The following is a 19,323-nucleotide window of genomic DNA, read 5'->3' as shown; positions in this document are numbered from 1 at the left end:
TCAATTCTGTAAAACACAGGTAGCCAGTGAAATGATTTAAGTGCCAGATTGATATGATTCTTCAGTCTAGTGTTCTTTCAGCTGCATTCTGAACTCTTTGTAAGTGTCTAATGGAGCTCTTTGGTAAGCCAACCAAAACACTGTTGCAGTAGTTGAGTCCAGATATAACAAATGCATGTATGAATTTCTCACTATCTGTGGGAGAGAGAATATTACATACTTTAGAGATGTTATGAAGGTGATAATATGCTGTTTTACAAACATTGCTAATATGTTTTTTAAAACTGAGATCACTTAATTTGCATCACATAATTAACATCCTCTGTGCATAATTTCCAATAATAAGTACCTCTGTTTTATCTTTTTTAGCTGAAGTGGGTAGATGAGGTTAAACCAATCAAAGTAGTTATATGTTCAGATTCTGCAGCTGCAATACAAAATATAAAATCAGGACAAACAGTTCGAGAGGATATTTTAATTGAGATTCATATGATCTTACTGAATCCACAGCAACTAGGAATAGATGTTCATTTCTGTTGGATACTGGCACATGTTGGAATAGAGGGAAATGAAGTTGCTGATGAACTTCCTAAAAGTGCATTAAACAAAAATGATAATGATATTGTAGAAATTAGTATTGGGAGATCAGAAGCAAAATCACTAATACATCACAGAATAATGACATCTTGGCAGACACTAACGGTAGAGTCTATTACAAAATTCAAAACTCTGAGTGAGAAATAACACAGGTAAATGTAGGAAAGATGTTTGGGGGGGTTTTTTGGTTAAGATTAGGACATACAGGACTCAATGCTACTTTATTCACCATGGAAAAGACAGTGTCAGATAAATGTGAAGTTTGTAATTTCAAGTAAACTGTTGAACGTGTGCAGATAGGTTGTAGGAAGTTCACTGTAGAAAGAGAAAGACTGAAAGACAGGGTGGTTGATATATGAAGGGAGTGGAGCATCAAAGGTCTGTTAGAGACAGGAGACAAACAAGTACAGGTTCAAAGGGCTGTATTTAAAAACTTAAACAAGACAGGTACAATATCTGGAATATAACTTCTTTATAAAGTCATGATGTTACACACTCTGGTACAGTAAGTTGTGGCATACACCTCTAACGTTGGTTTGTAGTCCACAAGTAAACCAAAGAAGAAGTAGAAGAAGACTAATCATAGCTTAAAAATCTGAAAAATTAGAAAAACCTGCCGGCAGGGGTACAGTAAGTGCATACTCTACTGAAGGCTAAATTTGCATCACACATACTGTATACTGTTCCTAGCGTACGTGTAAAATGTGAAGTATACTTCGGGCTTAAGGATCAAAGCCTGAGTTGACAGAGAAAGTTGATGATAAGTTTTATTTATATAGTGCCTTTCCACAAGCTCAAGGACACTTTACACTTGATATACATTTAACAGGACAAAGTACAGTAATATACATTTAAACAGAAGTTACAATCTCAATTACACAACAGGAAATAAAACATAAATCAGTAATAGACAGATAGTGTGCTGAGAAAAGTTTTACGCTGAGTTTTAAAGATAGAAATAGAAGAGATGTCACAGAGGCTCTGAGGTAGAGAGTTTAGGTACAACTACACTGAAGGATTTCCCACCAAAAGTGGGTAGATGAAATCTAGGAACAGACAACAATTTGGAATCAAAATAACGAAAAGTGCGTACTGGTGTGGACGGATGCAACATATATAATGAGCTGCCAGATCATTGAGAGCTTTGCATGTCAGCAGAAGAATTTTAAAATTAATACAGAATGAGACAGGCAGCCTGTGAAGACTAAACAAGACGGGAGTAATGTGTGCAGACCGCTTGGTGTTATTAACACAAATGTCAATATTTCTTATAAGTGTTAAGCCCAGAAATCATGATCTCAGTTTGGTCAGCAGTGAATTTGAGGAAATTACCGTCTAAGCAAATTTTTACATCATTGATACAGGTAGTTAATGAGCCGATGGCATGTGTTTCATCAAAACGTGCGGATGTATAAATCTGGTTTCATCACCATAGCAGTGATAACTGAGACCATGATGACAGATGATCTGACCTAGTGGGAGAATGTAATTATATGAACAGTAGTGGACCTAGTACAGAACCCTGGGGGATACCCTGATAGAGCAGTGCCTGGATAGAGCAGGATAGATAAACCAAGATAGAGCAGTGCCAGTAATACCAATATCTGAAAGTTGGGTAAGGGGTGTTTTGTGGCATACAGTGTCAAAAGCAGAACTCAGGTCAAACAAGATCAGAATACTGAAAAATCCAGAGTCAGCAAAGAGGAGGAGATCATTAATAACCTTCAAGAGAGCAGTTTCAATGCTGTGGAATAGGTGAAGTTCAGATTGGAAAGATTCATAGAGATTATTAGCTGCATGATCTGATTGCTACTGGGAGGCTACAACTTTTTCCAGAAGTTTACATATGAAAGGCAGGTTAGAAATAGAACGTTAGTTGCAGAGGAAAGATGGATACAAGTTGGGACCTGTAATGACTGGTGTAACAGCAGCAATTTTAAGATCAGTTGGAACAATGGCAGATGCAAGAGATGTGTTTATCATATGTGAAATAGGTGCCGAAATGACTGACTCACAGTGTTTAAGAAGGGAGGTTGGGGCAGGGTCCAATTGACGGGATGATGAGCTAGAATGTAAAATTAAATCACTGACTGATGATGGACAAGTGGGAGTGAAGGTGGAGAAAGGGTGGACAGGGTGTTCAGATAGACATTTGTGCAGAGGATCTTCAGAAATCCTTGACATGAATGTTTGGTAAATGGAAACAATTTTATCTTGAAAGAAGTGCAGAAATGAGTCACAACGTTCATCATAGATGTGTGAGTCCTGAGCCAGCAGGTGAATTAGCTTTTTCACCGTAGCAAAGATGGTTCTAGATCTACCACTTTCTTGTTGGATAGTAGAGGAAAAGGTACATTGAACGTGCAGTGTTAAGTGCTGCTCTGTACTTCAGCTAATGTTCTGTAAAAGATAATGAATGAACATTGAGGCCTGTTTTTCTGCAGAGTCATTCCATTCAAGACAATCACCCACTCTATTCATTGCCTGCAGTTCAGGAGTAAACCAAGGTGAGGAGAGGGAAGATAGCTCCAGCTTTGTCTTGATGGGGGAGTGCTCCTCAAGAGCAGCTGAGATAGCTGAATTATAATTTGAGAGGATGTATGAAGGACAGGATAATTTCAAAGAGTCAGAAAGTAAGGGTGTACAGACAGAGGTGGAGAATGACGAGGGATTGACTGCTTCTAGGTTGCGAGAAGATACCATAGTTTTCTTGTATGACTTACAGCGAGGAAAATTAAATGAAAATTCTATGTTTGTGATCTGAGATGCCAATTTGTGAGTTGTAGAAATATTATTAAGTAGAAATATTATTAAGACCTGATGTACAAACTACAGTAAGTCAAGTATATGTCCATTGGTATGAGTAGAAAAATTCACATGCTGTGTTAAATTGAAGCATTCAAGAACATTCATGAGTCCAGTTGAACTTGAACAGTCAGTATCAACATGGATATTGAAATCACCAAGCAGTATAACATGGAGAGATATAGCACAGCCAAGAGTAAGTATTTAAAAAATAAGTTCAGAGAAAAAATTAGGCTGATCCCAGCGAAAATGCAAACATTGGCCCTTTCCAGGTAAATCATGGGCACTGTGGACAAGGGGTAACCCATACAAATCCCAGAATGGCCCAAAGAGGGTTGTCTGTGGACAGCCCACACGAATCCCATGCAGGACCACTGCATGCTAGTCCTCATTGGGCCAATACCAATTTTACCCACATTGGCCCAACATGCATTTTATTGCATATACTTTGGCACACTGTGGGATATTGTATTTGTGGCAGGCAGGGTGTGGTTTTAGCAAAGGCTGTAACGGGAAGGGAGATTGGGGCGAAGGTGAGGGCAAATAGTAGGGGTTTCAGCTGGACATAATCATTCCTGTTGTATGCTCTTGCTTCCCTGTGTGTTTCTTCCTGAGTGTGCATGCATGCATGCATGCGTGTTCTAATAGTGCAGAACAGGAGCATGAGAAGCTGAAGCAGAGAACATTTAAGTTGCAAGGTTTTTATTGGTTCCAAATTTGGTCGTTGCAAAAATAAATGGCCGAAATGCTAAAAGCATACCAGGGTCTCCTGTATTCTCCTTGCACCCTCATAAACTGTTACAGTAATTGAATTATTATTTATTTAGCATTAATATGCTCAACTGTATGTTCACCCCGTGCTGCAGGGGTTTCCTCCGGGTACTCCGGTTTCCTCCCCCAGTCCAAAGACATGCATGGTAGGCTGATTGGCGTGTCTAAAGTGTCCGTAGTGTATGAATGGGTGTGTGAGTGTGTATGTGACTGTGCCCTGCGATGGACTGGCACCCTGTCCAGGGTGTACCCCACCTTGTGCCCGATGCTCCCTGGGATTGGCTCCAGGTTCCCCCGCGACCCTGAAGAAGGAGTAAGCGGTAGAAGATGGATGGATGGATGCTCAACTGTTACTTATGTAAGGAATTTTCTACCATTGTCACTTCAAGTAATGAGCTTAGATTGCTGGCAGATTTTGAACCTAAATTTGAACAATTATTAAAAACTACTTTAGTACAGTTATTGTGTGTAGAACATGTGTAGAACAAAAAAGGAGTGGCTCTTAATTTCATTGTACATGTGTATAGTGACAATAAAAGGCATTCATTCATTCTTTCATTCATTCATTCATTCATTCATTCATTCAGTGGCTATAAAAAGTGTACACACCCCTGTTAAAATGGCAGGTTTTTGTGTTGTAAAAAGTAAGCTAAGTTAAAACATTTCAGACCTTTTTTCCTCACTTTCTTTTCAATTTAAATGTCAAACAACCAGAAATGTTTTAGGGGGAAAAAAGGAAAACAAAAAACATCCAATAACCAGCTTTTGAAAGTGTGTACCCCTTTTACAATTGGGAATGTGGCAGTGTTCCGAATCAATTAATCACATTCAAACTCATGTTAATATTAATTAGTATACACCTGCCATCAATTAAAGTGACTGATTACCCCCAAATAAAGTACAGCTGTTCCTACAGGATTTCCCTGGCATCTAATTGGTAACTGTAACTGGAAAAGCCATCGGCAGCAAAGAGCTAACAAATCAGTTCCGAGATTTCATTGTTGAAAAATATCAATCAGGAGAGGGTTACAGAAAAAATTCCAAGGCACTGGATATACCATGGAACACTGTAAAGACAATAATCAACAAGTGGAGAAAATACGGCACAACAGTGATACTGCTAAAAACAGTATGTCCCTCTAAAATTTATGAGAAGATCAGGAGAGGCTGCCAAGCGGCCTACAGCAAAATTAAAAGAATTGCAGCAATTTCTGGCATATAGTGATTGCTCCCTACATGCAACAGCAATCTCCTGAATTCTTCATATTGGGCAGCTGTGGCTCAGGTGGTAGAGCGGGTTGTCCGCTAATTGAAGGGTTGGTGGTTCGATTCCCGGCCCATGTGACTCCAAATGCCGAAGTGACTTTGGGCAAGACACTGAACCCCAAGTTGCTTCCGATGGCAAGTTAGCGCCTTGCATGGCAGCTCTGCTACCATTGGTGTGTGAGTGTGTGTGTGAATGGGTGAATGAGAACCAGTGTAAAGCACTTTGGAACCACTAAGGTTAAAAAAGCGCTATATAAGTGTAGACCATTTACCATTTTACCATTCATATGTCTAGGCTATGGGGTAGGGTGGCAAGCCTTTTATAATAATAATTAAAAAAAAAACCCTATCCAAGCCTGTCTATACTTAAAAAAACAAACAACAAAAAAAACATCCAATGTCCCAAAACAACATGGAATGATGTGTAATGGTCTTATGAGACCAAAGTTTAACTTTTTGGCCTTAACGCCAAAAGATATATTTGGAGCAACAAAAAAAAAAAAACCCACCACAGCACATCACCAGAAGAACACCATCCCCACCGTGAAGCATGGAGATAGCAGCATCATGCTTTAATCTGGTTCGAGGGAATAATGAATAGTTCCAAATAAGAGTCCATTTTGGCACAAAACCTTAAGGCATCTGCTAAAACACTTGAGAATAAGAGGAATTTCACCTTTGAGCATGACAACGTCCTGTATTACACCTCCAAAGCAACAAAAAAATGATTTCACCAAAACAATATCAAGGTTTTGGATTGGCCCAGTCAGAGTCCACATCTAAATCCAGTCTAAAATCTGTGGGGTGACCTGAAGAGGGCTGTGAACAGGAGATACCCAGCCAATCTGACGGAGTTAGAATGCTTTTGCAAGGAAGAATAGCAATATATTGCTAAGTCAAGAGTGCAAACTGAGTGACTCTTACCCAAAGTGATTGAATGACGATATAAAATCTAAAAGTGCTTCAACTAAGTATTAGTTTAGGTGTGCACATTTGTGCAAACAGGTTATTGTACATTATTATTTTTTTTTCCCCTAAATTGACTCTTATTGTTTTTCATAGAGATGCACCAATAATCGGTATCGGCCGATAAAGGCAATTTTTCACGTATAAAAACATACGATGATCAGGGCCGATTAAATCCTGTCAATCAAAAGAGAGCGGGGAAAACACACTGAATTTGTGCTGTGTGTAAAGAAGATGTTTCTTATGTGGAATTACTTTGAATAGGGTGACAAAACTGCAGTTTGTAAGCTCTGCCCTGCATGTTAATGAATGAGTGCTTTTACACCAGACGTTGCAGCAGTGAAGCAAGAGTTTCAGCGTAGAGTCAGTTTTTTTTTTTGCCACACTGTTCAAGCTGAATTAAAGCACCAGTACACGGTTGAAAGATTTAAATGAAGATGAGTTGACAAAAAAGGTATATATATTGCACAGAACAATGTATTTGTAGAATAGTATGTTTCATATCCAGTTAATGTTAATATGAGTTAATATCATCAAAGAAAAGTTTATATTATATATTACCAGTTTGATGTTCAATGATAAAGTAGAAATGCTTTTGTTTGTGGTGAGTGAATATGAGACTAACAGGATGTTTTTTAGAATTCAGTCAATGTTAATATGAATTAATAACATTCTATAAGTTAAGAAATTTTAATTTAATCCTCAGAATTTAGTTAATGTGTTAATGTAAATGTTAATTAGAGTAATGTGTTTTCTGTTTATGAGGCCAGTTACTGTGAAACAACTTGTTGAAATGGAGTGAATAATGTTTTTATTTGCATTTCCTTCAGAATTGTGGAATTAATTATTATTAATTTAAAAGAAGGTATAAAAGGCAGAACCACCAAATTATCGGTATCAGCATCAGCCGATATCACTCTGAATAATCAGTTATCGGTATTGGCTGAAAAAATTAGTATCAGTGCATCTCTAGTTTTTAGCAAAATTTAATTTAAGTTTATTAAAATTTTCACTTTAATTTATAGTTTTTAATTTCACAATAAAGGTAGACATCTTCTTATAGGATTTATCTTGGTTTCATTTTTTTTTTTACATCACAAAAAGATGTAATGTAGACTTTTTAATACCACCGTATCAAACAACAAATAATGTTCGTAATTTGAAATTGTCTTAATATTAACTGTAATGGACTGTAATCAGAATTGTCACTGTGGTGCTGTTAGCGTAGGCTGAGGGAGAGATAGCAAGAGAGATTTGCTAAATTACTATGCTGATTTGCCAGTGACAGTTGTGGCATGAGCACCTCTTCTTTCATTTTTATCTAGCATTGTAACATTCTAATAGGCAATACACAGACACAGACATCTCTCTTCTAAAACTCCAATCACATAACTACTGTCTATTAATAGTCTTAGTGAATCAGTGCGATGAGTCTGTGTGTGAACAGTCTCATGGCAGCAGCTTAGACCTCATCACTTAGAGTCTCACATGACTACAATCTTAAAATGGTAAAGCAGTTATGCATTTAATAATAAGACAGTGCTTAAAGTAGCATGTTCCTACCTCTTTGAAATGTTTAGTTTTTTTTTTACCAGTCAATTCTAACTATTACTGCTGAAATTGGGCTCTGGCCTAAAGGAATAGTGCAGGGTTAGTAGCATGAGCTGGAAATAAATATTGAAAAGCTGGGTAGGTGGGGAATGAAGAGATTTTGGAACAGAGCACACATGTGTACTGAGTACAACATGTATTATAGTACACACAATCCATACACAGGAGACACCCTGCAAAACAGTTTTAACAAGCGAACCAATGTACCAGGTGGTTTTACTCTCTAACCTAACTGCCATGATAATGTTAGCTACTACTTTATCTTAAGCCTCAACAAAAACACAAGGGATTGTACCCGCACACTTACCTAATGTGTCTAGACACAGAAATTTCTATGTGAGGATTATGTATGTGCAGGCCCCTGCTGACCTATTCATCCTCCCTAGGGTTCCCTAAGTTCCTGACAGCGATGTGTAGCAGTGGAACAAACAACAATACAACAGCAGCATGAGAGACATTAACACGACTAGCCAAGCAGAACAAATAGCAGAAAACATTTAGCACAAAAGCAAAGTACAGAAGCTTAGCAGAGAAGCGTATTAAGAGAAGAATTGAGAAATCAAAAGTAAAACACTAAAGCGAGAATCTGTGTGTGTGTGCGAGAGAGAGAGAGAGAGAGAGAGAGAGAGAGAGAGAGAGAGAGCGCGAGATAGAGACGAAGGGCTGGCAGAGAGTTTTGTTGACCTGTTTTCATCAACTATCAAATTTGGCAGGTGACAGCAGATGGATGATGTCACATGGCACATGTCATCTTCAGTCAAAGTAATGTTCACAGTTGACATAGAAAATGGTTAACAAGATAAATGGTAAATAAGATCAGAAATCCTATAGGTACCATATTTAACAGTTAATCATTATTCAAAGTTTGTGACAACGAATGTAGATTTAACAAGTTAAGTACTTTCTCACACACATGTGCACACATGCACATACATGTACTTATTTAAGGTCAAATGATATTGGGATGTAATGCTCCCATCTCCAGATTGGAGGGTGTATCCTGTTCAACAGTTGTGCTTCCACGAGTACAATTAGACACGCATGTGAAAAAAAACCTATTGCACTAATCATTCAACTTTGGGATAGGAAAGATCCAGGCTGGGCCTTAAGACACATACGCACACACACATACTGTATATGCATACAGATGCTGCTACATACAGTATGTTTCAATAATCCTATTTTTGCCATCAGTTATCATATTTAACAGATGTTGTTCATTAATCAAAGTTTCAAACAAATAATCATTTCAATATTACAATTTGAAAACTCTCGGATTCTGTCTTTCCCACAATCACATGGACACTCACTTAAGGCCCGAGGTCTTTGGGATGTAATGCTGCACATCTCCAGTTTGGAGGGTGTATCCTGTTCAACAGTTGTCCTTCCACAAATACAATTAGACATGCGCGCTTAAAAAAAAAAACACATGCAAGCACACCATTTTCTCCAACCAATTAGAATAAAGAAATACCTACAGTACATACCCTGAGATGTTTTCCCTTCAAATAACCTCTTTGGATGTAGAATACCAGTGATTCTATGAGCACTCAACTATGGCTGCTTGCCCAGATGCACCAAAAAAGTCCAAGTCTACTAAGATTTGAGAACATTTTAAAATATGATCAAATACAATATTGTATAAATGGATTTTCTTTCAATGAGAAAAAGGGGTCTGTTGTGCTTTTCACCGTGTCAGTACTGTGGCCTATCCACTGCAGCAGCTCTACTGAGTCTGTAACGTTTGACCGGTGGGACTGTGGAAAGTTCCATAAATGGTGTAAGGTCTTTGATTACATTATTAGGATGGATTTCTTTTCACCAGACCCCTACAGGCATAGAGGAGGCAATAGAGAAGAAGTACATCTCAGCATCACATGTATCATGTACGTCATGTGCTTACGCTTTGTTAACATGTACCTATGTCGACTGGTCGGAAGTGCGAGTAACCGATCATTTTTCCAACATCTATGTCTAAAGACATTTAACACGTTTGTGTTCGTCTTACCTTCATGTAACTTCGTATGCTTCAGTTGTATGCTCCATCTAGTCCATGGCTGATTTAGAAAGTTATGTACTAGGCTATTTTTAAAAGTTAAATAAAGTGTAATCCTGCAGCAGCGGCTTCTTTATTAAGAAAGCCGGAATACTTTGATGGCTAATTTGGAAAAACACAAGATATTCCACATAAATCTTCTCCAAAGCCATTTCCAAAAAAATATTTATTACATATTTCACAGCCTTGACACAAATGAGAAAGCTCTAATATTAATTAACAAAGATATAGGCTAATTCTCCTGAGACATATAAGCCTATATTTTATGTCCTTTGTAGAGGACATCAGGACATATTTACAGGGAAAATGAAGAAAAGTTTTCCCATTAATTAAAGGTTCAGAAACAGACATCTAATTTTGGAATATTATTATTTTAGTAACACTTACTTTTCCCGCCTTTTGTTGCCCCATCCCAACTTTTTTGAGACATGTTGCAGCCATGCAACATTTTTTTATTCCTTAAAATGGTACATTTACTCAGTTTAAACATTTGATAGGTTTTCTATGTTCTATTGTGAATACCATATGGGTTTATGAGATTTGCAAGTAATTGCATTCTGTTTTTATTTACATTTTACACAGCATGCCAACTTTTTTGGAATTGGGGTTGTATTTAAATATGGAACAAAATAATAGAGAATAAATATATTTATTTAAATGTTTTCAAACCTGCACCTGTAATGATGACTCCCAATATTTATATTTTTGGCAGCCAACTTTTTTTTTTTTTTAATTGGTGTATAGTATGTAGTTTACAATATTCATGACATTAATGTTCTAATATGTCCATTTTTGGACTAACATTTGTTGGAAAGTCTTATCAGAATGATTTTAATTATGTTTGATTATGTTGTTATATAAGACTTTTCAGTAACAATATTTCATATTACAGTAAAGTGTAATGGCTAATTATTTATTTATTTATTATTAAAAATAAAATTAAAAGTTTTTGAAATATTCTATCATTTGAGTACTAGGACTTTGTTTTTTGCCAAATGGTGGTGCTATAATACAAAAAAAAACAAACCCATTACGTTCACTGTAACTATGGAACCGTTGATACGATTGACTTCAAAATTTGCATACAGTGTCTTTGTCTCAGTTGCCATCACTATGAGCACATTCAAGTATGTTGAAAAACATGGCCACCATTGGCCAATCAAATTTCAGTAGCTATTAGGCAAGGTTACCAATGGGTGATCGGAATGAAACTTGGTGGACCTATCTGACTCTTGATCTAAGCGGTTTTTTGCAAAGTTTTTTAAAAAAATTGGCCAATAGGTGGTGCTATCACGATTTTTGTCTGTGTTAACTGTCTAATATAAAGCAGTGTTTTGAACAAACACAAATAATATACATCAAATGATAGGTCTTCTCATTCCAAATATATTTGCCTCAAGAACCATTGATGTCTGTCAAACCGTTCTGTAAATATTTCAGATAATATTAAAAACCTACTTTTGCGAACTAGTCATAGGTGGTTTTGTCAAGTGAAATAAAACTATTGCAGGACAATATCTTGGACATGTTAGATCAATAGTTATCAAAAAAAATTTAACTATTGATTTACCCTCGCAAGGGCACATCAAAAGGTTCGAAGTGGGCGTGGCCACTTTTACTTAAATGGCTATAACTCTTGAACAGAATGAGATATTTTCACCAAACTTGGGATACTTACATATGGGTTCAATCTGAGGACAATTCTTTAAAAAATACTGATTGTGACCAGTTGGTAGCGCTATAACAGAACAAAATATGTTATTTGGAGTAAATGTGGAACCACTGGTCCAATACTCTTGATAAATAAGTCTTGCAAGAATCATCCTTGTCCAAGGTGCACTCAGCAAATACAAGGACAATTGGGAATCTTGAAAAACATGGCCACCATTGGTCGAGCAATGTTCCGTAGCTATTAGACAAGCTTAATGAAGGCCAATATTTCTTAAAATGATCTTGGTTTTTCTTTGATTTGCTTATAGGATTGCACAATATTAAGTAATATCTTTTAATGTCTTTAAAGGCCCTAAATGGTTTGAACCCCGATAATTGCTGCTTGCAGCTATATTTATTAGGGCCCGAGCACCGCAGGTGCGAGACCCTATTGGATCTGCTCCGTTTATTATTATTTTATTATTTTCTCAAATGAATCACATTTTAGAGGGCCTAAACATACCTGAAAACTCACAAACTTTGCAGACGTGTCAGAACTGCTGAAAGATTACATCTGATAGGAGTTCCAGAATTGAGTGTGGCAAAATGGCTCAATAGCGCCACCTACAAAATTTCAACGATTTGCCCCACGCGCTACGTTTCACCTACCTCTATGAAATTCGGTAAACATGTCTAACATTGAAATACATACAAAAAAGTCTCTTGAACCCTTGCCCTAAACTCAACAGGAAGTAAGCCATTTTTATTTTTCTGTTCAATTTCTGCTGTGTTTTTGCCATTTCCAGGCCTCGTACTTTAACAAATTCCTCATTTCATAGGATAGACATCATATTTGCTCAGTCTCATCTAAAGGCCTTGACAATGTTAAATTGTGAAGCTTTTGCGTTTTTGCTGCACGGCGTGGATGTGGCGGTTTCACAAATTTTGATGTTTCGCCATGAAACAGGAAGTTGTTATAACACATACATACAATTCGCTCCAAACTTCACATGTATGATAAAAGTGCCATCCTGAAGACATCTACATGTCAACATTAAGTTATAGTCAGAGCGCGACCTGCTGGCAACAGGAAGTTCCATGTTTTACACTGTGATGCACTTCTGACATCAACAGCCAATCATGTTGCTGGAATGGAAAAGCCCAGATTACAATCTCCTCCTTAGCAGAAAGGGATAAAGCGATCAACCTCGAATGGCACTTTCTGGTTCTAACCTGACGAGGAAAGAAACATCAACAGAAACACCAAGTTATACATTTCTAACTTGACGAGGACAAAGGTGTTAACAGAAAAACCACCTTGAGTCTTCGGCCTGTGAGGCAGAAGATATTAACAGAACAACTATCTTGAATCTCTGACCTGACAAGGAGAGTGGCAACAGTATGTTTAAGCTTAAGCTTTTCTAAGCTAAACCTTCCCTTCAAGGCTCCTTCATCTACATGTTCCAGATTTAAAGATTCACGCATCTGCAAACATTGCCTGACAAGCATTTATTTATTGTCATTCACCAGAGCCTTTAACTGGTTTCACCACAAGATGTTTGCTATCATATAATTCTCTTCCACTGCTACATTCAACCAAACATTGCATTTATGCCAAATACACTTAAATACAACAATTTAACTCAAACTTTGTAATTTAAAATAAATTTGTGTTATATTTAAGTGTATTTGGCTTAAAGAAATTGATTTATCAACTTAATAAATTTGGGGTAATTGGTTTCCTCAAATTTTTTGAGTTAAATGAACTTATCCGGTTTTACAGTGTAGCATTCATTTATTAGTATCTTTTAGTAGTTGTGATATTTACTCCTGCATGTCTAGTGTTAATAAAATTAATTTTATTAAAACCATGTCTTCCTTGTGTTGATGATCAGATGCTCTACTATCCAGAATCTCAGAAATCCTTCAGATAAGTTAGTTGGCAACCTTCCTCTAATTCACATTAATTCCAATTTATTGAACAGTCCTTTTGGATTGTTCTCGTACTGTTAAGATGAAATTCCTTAGCTGGTGCCCCAAGGTAAAAGGAGGGAGGGGTCATCAGACACACTCATACACCCACCTTAAGTGATGTGTGACCAAAACTCACTACGTCATCGGTGCCTTGGGAAAAAAATCACTACATGGTGCTGGTACTCAATTGGCTTTGACACCTTATAGGGCAGCTGCTGTGGTAACAAATGAGACCTAAAAACAATTGTGAATACAACCATAATAATAATAAGGAATCCACATGAAGTTAACCATTTAAACTTCACATACTAAAATGCATGGTGTAAATAGGGACTTCCAACATGTACATTTTATTTATACTGTAACAATATAAGTACAACTAAGTGGACATACACTTGGAAACATTAAATCAGCCACCTCTCAATGTTTATTTTAAAAAGAGAAACTGAACCGCATTTTTACATAATGATTTTAATTAGAAGTTTTAAGATCATTACAGAAAACTTTTTTTTTTAATAGTACAGGGGTTATCTCCTCATTGCGTCAATATTTGAATATGAGTGCTAGCCACATATATGTACAACATTACTCTAGCAAATCTGACTGTACATTTTGTCTATTTAGGTTAAAAACACAGTCAGCTCTTAAATAAGCTGTATCTTTCTTTGAAGTCAAACAAATAAAATTTCCCAGCCTACAAGGCTCAAAGAGGGAAGCCAAGCTGGATTGATAGAGCAGGGTTAATCAACCTGGGAACCCAACATATTTTGAAATTTTCCCTTATCCCAAAACACCCAACCCTATTAATCTGGAGTTAAATAATTTGCTGATAAACTGGTTCAGCAGTTGAGAAACACAGGGATACTGAATATTATTTATAATAATGGATTAATAATAGGGGTTGTGGTAATGAAAGTATTCTAGACCAACTGACAGCACATTTCAGTAACAGAAAAAACATTGTTGATGTCTCCTCTAACTCTGATGTATAGTTTGGCATTACTCAATGGCACCCCCTTTCTCTCAAATTTCATAACCACACAATCTCCTCATCAGCTTTTGGAATTGTGCCATAAACAGTGGTTTTATGTGGCTTTTATAAAGTCTAATCACGCATCTGTAGAGCATACAGTATATAGTAAATGCAAAAGCTATGTAACCTTAATCCACCTTGAGGAAATCAGAGAGTACTATTGCATGTCAGAGAACCAAACCGGTCTTTGATAACATTTCAAATGTCTTTATTCCTCAAAACATATTTCTCCATCAATAAGAAATGTTTCCCCCCAATTTCCTCTAATTTTGCACACTAAATGGATTCAGATCCACAAAAATAAAATAAGACAAGGAGAACACGAGGACACTTTTTTTTTTTTTTTTTAAATGAAATTTCATTTATTGAAGAAAAGGAACTTGGGTTGGGAGGACCTAAACATAACTGGTTGTGCCACCATTAGCAGCAACCAAATGCTCCAGATAAGTCTTTCACATCACTGTGGAGAATTTCACCCACTCTTCTTTGCAGAATTGCTTCAATTTAGTCACGTTTGAGGGACACGTTGTGTTTACTTAAGTTGTCTTATATTAAATTTTGTTTGAAGATCTGAAACAATTAACTGTGACAAATACAGAAGAAATCAAACATACACTACCGGTCAAAAGTTTGGGGTCACTTTGAAATTCTCTTGGTTTTGAAAGAAAAGCTTTTTTTTTCAATTAAAATAACATTAAATTGATTACAAATATAGTCTAGACATTGTTACTGTTGTAAATAACTATTATAGCTGGAAACTGATGATTTTTTCATGGAATATCTACATAGGCATAAAAAGGGTTATTTTCAGCAACCATCATTCCTGTGTTCCAATAGCACATTGTGAAAACTAATCCAGGTGAATAATGTTAAACCTTTTTGCAATTATGTTAGTGCAGCTGTTAATCATTGTGCTGATTAATGATGCAATAAAAATGGCCTTCTTTAAGCTAGTTGAGTATCTGGAGCATCAGCATTTGTGGGTTTGAATACAGACTCAAAGTGGACAGTAAAAAACTACTCTCTTTTGAAACTTGTCAGTCAAGGGACGACTCCAGGATGCTGGCCTTCTAGGCAGAGTTGCAAAGAAATGGTCATAAATGAAACTGGCCAGTAAAAGAACACTGCACAGAGGCAGATTGGAAAAATCATTATTTCCAACCTTGTCCATGTCTGGACTACATTTATTTACGTTACAGTTCATTTGAGGACTAAAAGTGAGAGTTTTCAAGGAAAATTATATACAGCTATAACATTAAAACCATTTGCCTAATATTGTTTAGGTCCCCCTTGTGCTGCCAACACAGCTCTGACTTGTCGAGGCATGGACTCCACAAGTACTCTGAAAGGGTGCTGTGATATCTGGCACCAAGACATTAGAAGTAGATACTTTAAGTCCTTTAAGGACTTGTTTGTCCAGCATACCCCACAGATGCTCAATCAGACTGAGATCTGGGGAATTTGTAGGCCAATCAACACCTTGAACTCTTTGTCATGGTTCCTCAAAACATTCTTGAACAATTTTTGCAGTGTGGCAAGGAACATTATCCTGTTGAAAAAGGCCACTGCAATTAGGGAACACTGTTGTCATGAAGGGGTGTTCTTGGTCTGTAACAATTTTTAGGTAGGTGGTACATGTCAAAGCAACAACCACATGAATGGCAGGACCTAAGGTTTCTCAGCAGAACATTGCCCAGAGCATCACACTTCTTCCACTGGTTTGCCTGCTTATCATACTCGTGCATCCTGGTGCCATCTCTTCCCCAGGTAAGCGACACACACGCACCCGGCCATCCACATGATGTAAAAGAAAACCTGAGACCAGGTCACCTTCATCCATTGCTCCGTAGTCCAGTTCTGATGCTCACATGCCCATTGTAGGCACATTCAGCAGTGGACAGGGGTCAGCATGGGCACTCTGACCATTCTGTGCCTATGCAGCTCCATATGCAGTGAACTGCAATGCACTGTGTTCTGACAGATTTCATTCATAGCGAGTGTTAGCTTTTTCAGCAATTAGTAGCTCTTCCCTGGGATCAGACCAGACAAGCTAGCTTTCACTCTCCATATACATCAATGAGCCTTGGGTGCCCACAAGCCTGTCACCGGTTTACCGATTGTCCTTCTTTGAACCACTTTTGGTAGGTACTAACCAGAGCATACTGGGAACAACCCCACAAGACCTACTGTTTTAGAGATGCTCCTACCCAGTTGGCTAGCCGTCACAATTTTGCCCTTGTCAAAGTCTCTCAGATCCTTACACTTGCCCATTTTAGCAACCCTCCAACACATCAACTTCGAGAACTGACTGTGCACTTGATGCCTAATATATCCTCACCCCTTGACAGGTGCAACTGTAATCAATCTGAGATCAATGTTATTCAAATTTATTTATATATACACGTTACTTTATATTACTGTTTTTCCCCAGGATAGTCTTTAAGAATGCCTTTGACAAAAGAAGAAGGTATTGAAATCATTCTCATGGCTGGATCGGGAAGCTGTCGCAATGCTGCGATGGACTTTAACAGGAAACACTGCAAGCACATCACACATGACACTGTTGCCAAGCTTATTTACAAATTCAAAAAACCTGAAGTGTTGCGGACCACCTGAGAAGTGGACGTCCACAAACATCCACTGACGAAGGCACAACTGACATGGTGCTGGCATACATAGTCCCCTGTGTACACTTTTGGATTCACTACAGGAAGAAGGCAAGCGGACAGATGCAGTGTGATGCTCTGGGCAAGGGAAACTCTGGGTCATGGCATTCATGTGGATGTTACTTTGAGACCTACCACCTACCTAAACATTGTTGCAGACCCAGAACACCCCTTCAAGGCTACATCATTCCTAAATGGCAGTGGCCACTTTCAACACCCTGACTCACTGCAAAAATTGTTCAGGAATGGTTTGAAGAACATGACAAAGAGTTCAAAGTGTTGACTTGACCTCCAAATTCCCCAAACCTCAATCTGATTGAGCATCTGTGGGATGGACAAATTGAAGTGCAAGTTGAATCCATGGAGGCCCCACCTCGCAACATAGAGGACTTATAGGATCTGCTGCTAATGGCTTTGATGCTAGATACCACAGCACACCTTTATAGGTCTTGTGGAGTCCATGCCTCGAGGGGTCAGAGCTGTTTTGGTGGCACAGGGGGACCTACACAATATTAGGCAGATGGTTTTAATGTTATGTCTGTACATAATGCAAAAATTATGCAGATACAGATCAAGAGTTTCAGTTAATGTTCACATCAAAAATCAGAATAGGGAAAAAATGTGATCTCAGTTACTTTGACTTTGTTGCATGGTTGTTGATACCAGATGGGCTGGTTTCAGTATTTCAGAAACTGCTGATGTCCTCAGATTTTCACACACACAACAGTCTTTAGTGTGAGAGGAGAATGGCCAGACTGGTTCTGGCTAACAGGAAGTCTACGGTAACTTAAATAACCCCTTTTTATAATCATAGTGAGCTGAAGAGCCTCTCAGAACAACTTGTTGAACCTTGAGGCAAAAAAAGCAAAAGAATACATCGGGGTCCACTCCTGTCAGACAAGAACAGGTATCTGAGGTTACAGAGGACACAGGCTCACCCAAAACAGACAGATTAAGATTAGAGAAAAGCCAGGCAACGTTTTCCCATTTTTTCAGCTGTCCAATTTCTGTATGATTTTAGTCACTGTGCTGCTGCCATCTGATGAATAATGCATGAATAACTGCATGAATGAGCATGTTTACAGGTGCTCCTCATAAAATCAAAAGTACCTGAACACCGTATATTTAGCATAAAAAATTATTAACCTAAAATAGGTATAATGAATTGTTAATTTTATTAAATGTTTAGTAAATTGAGAAATGCAGAAGTTACTTTAATGAACAATCTAGATCTAATTTAATCTAATTGCAAAAGGCCAAAATCTTTATCACTCTTATTAGGCACTTGTAGCACACCATATGTTTGTTTTTATAGTTAATATTTGCCCTGTCTATAAGTCTTTTATCTACAAGCTTAACAAGTTCACCCTCCCGGTAAAAAAGATTTATGGTCAGTTTCCTTATTTAATTGGTATTCTGTTTTGTGTACAAAAAAAATTGATAACCGGTATGTGTATATACATAACCAACAACAACACTGGGTAGAACTCCACCATTGCTGTCAGAACAGCCTCAATTCTTCATTGCATAGATTCCACAAAGTGTTGGAAATATTTCTTTGAGATTCTGTTCCATGTTGACATGACTGCATCACATAATTGTTGCAGATTTGTCATCAGAACATTTATGCTGTGACTTTCCCCATTCGACCACATCCTAAAGGTGCTCTATTCAGATCTGGTGACTGGGGATGCCACTGAAGTACACTGAACTCATTATCATGTTAATGGAACCAGTTTGAGATAACTTGTGCTTTGTGACTTATTTTCGCATTATCATGTTGGAACTTGGAAGTAGCCATTATAAGATAATTTGAGGCCATAAAGGGATACACATGATCAGCAACAGCAATCAGACTGGCTGTGGCATTCAAAGAATGGATGATTTGTATCAATTACATAATACAACAATGTCAACATGGACCAAAA

This window comes from Ictalurus furcatus, chromosome 9 (assembly GCF_023375685.1).
Source record: "Ictalurus furcatus strain D&B chromosome 9, Billie_1.0, whole genome shotgun sequence".
Taxonomy (NCBI): Eukaryota; Metazoa; Chordata; class Actinopteri; order Siluriformes; family Ictaluridae; genus Ictalurus; species Ictalurus furcatus.
Note: the sequence above shows the minus strand (reverse complement) of the source record.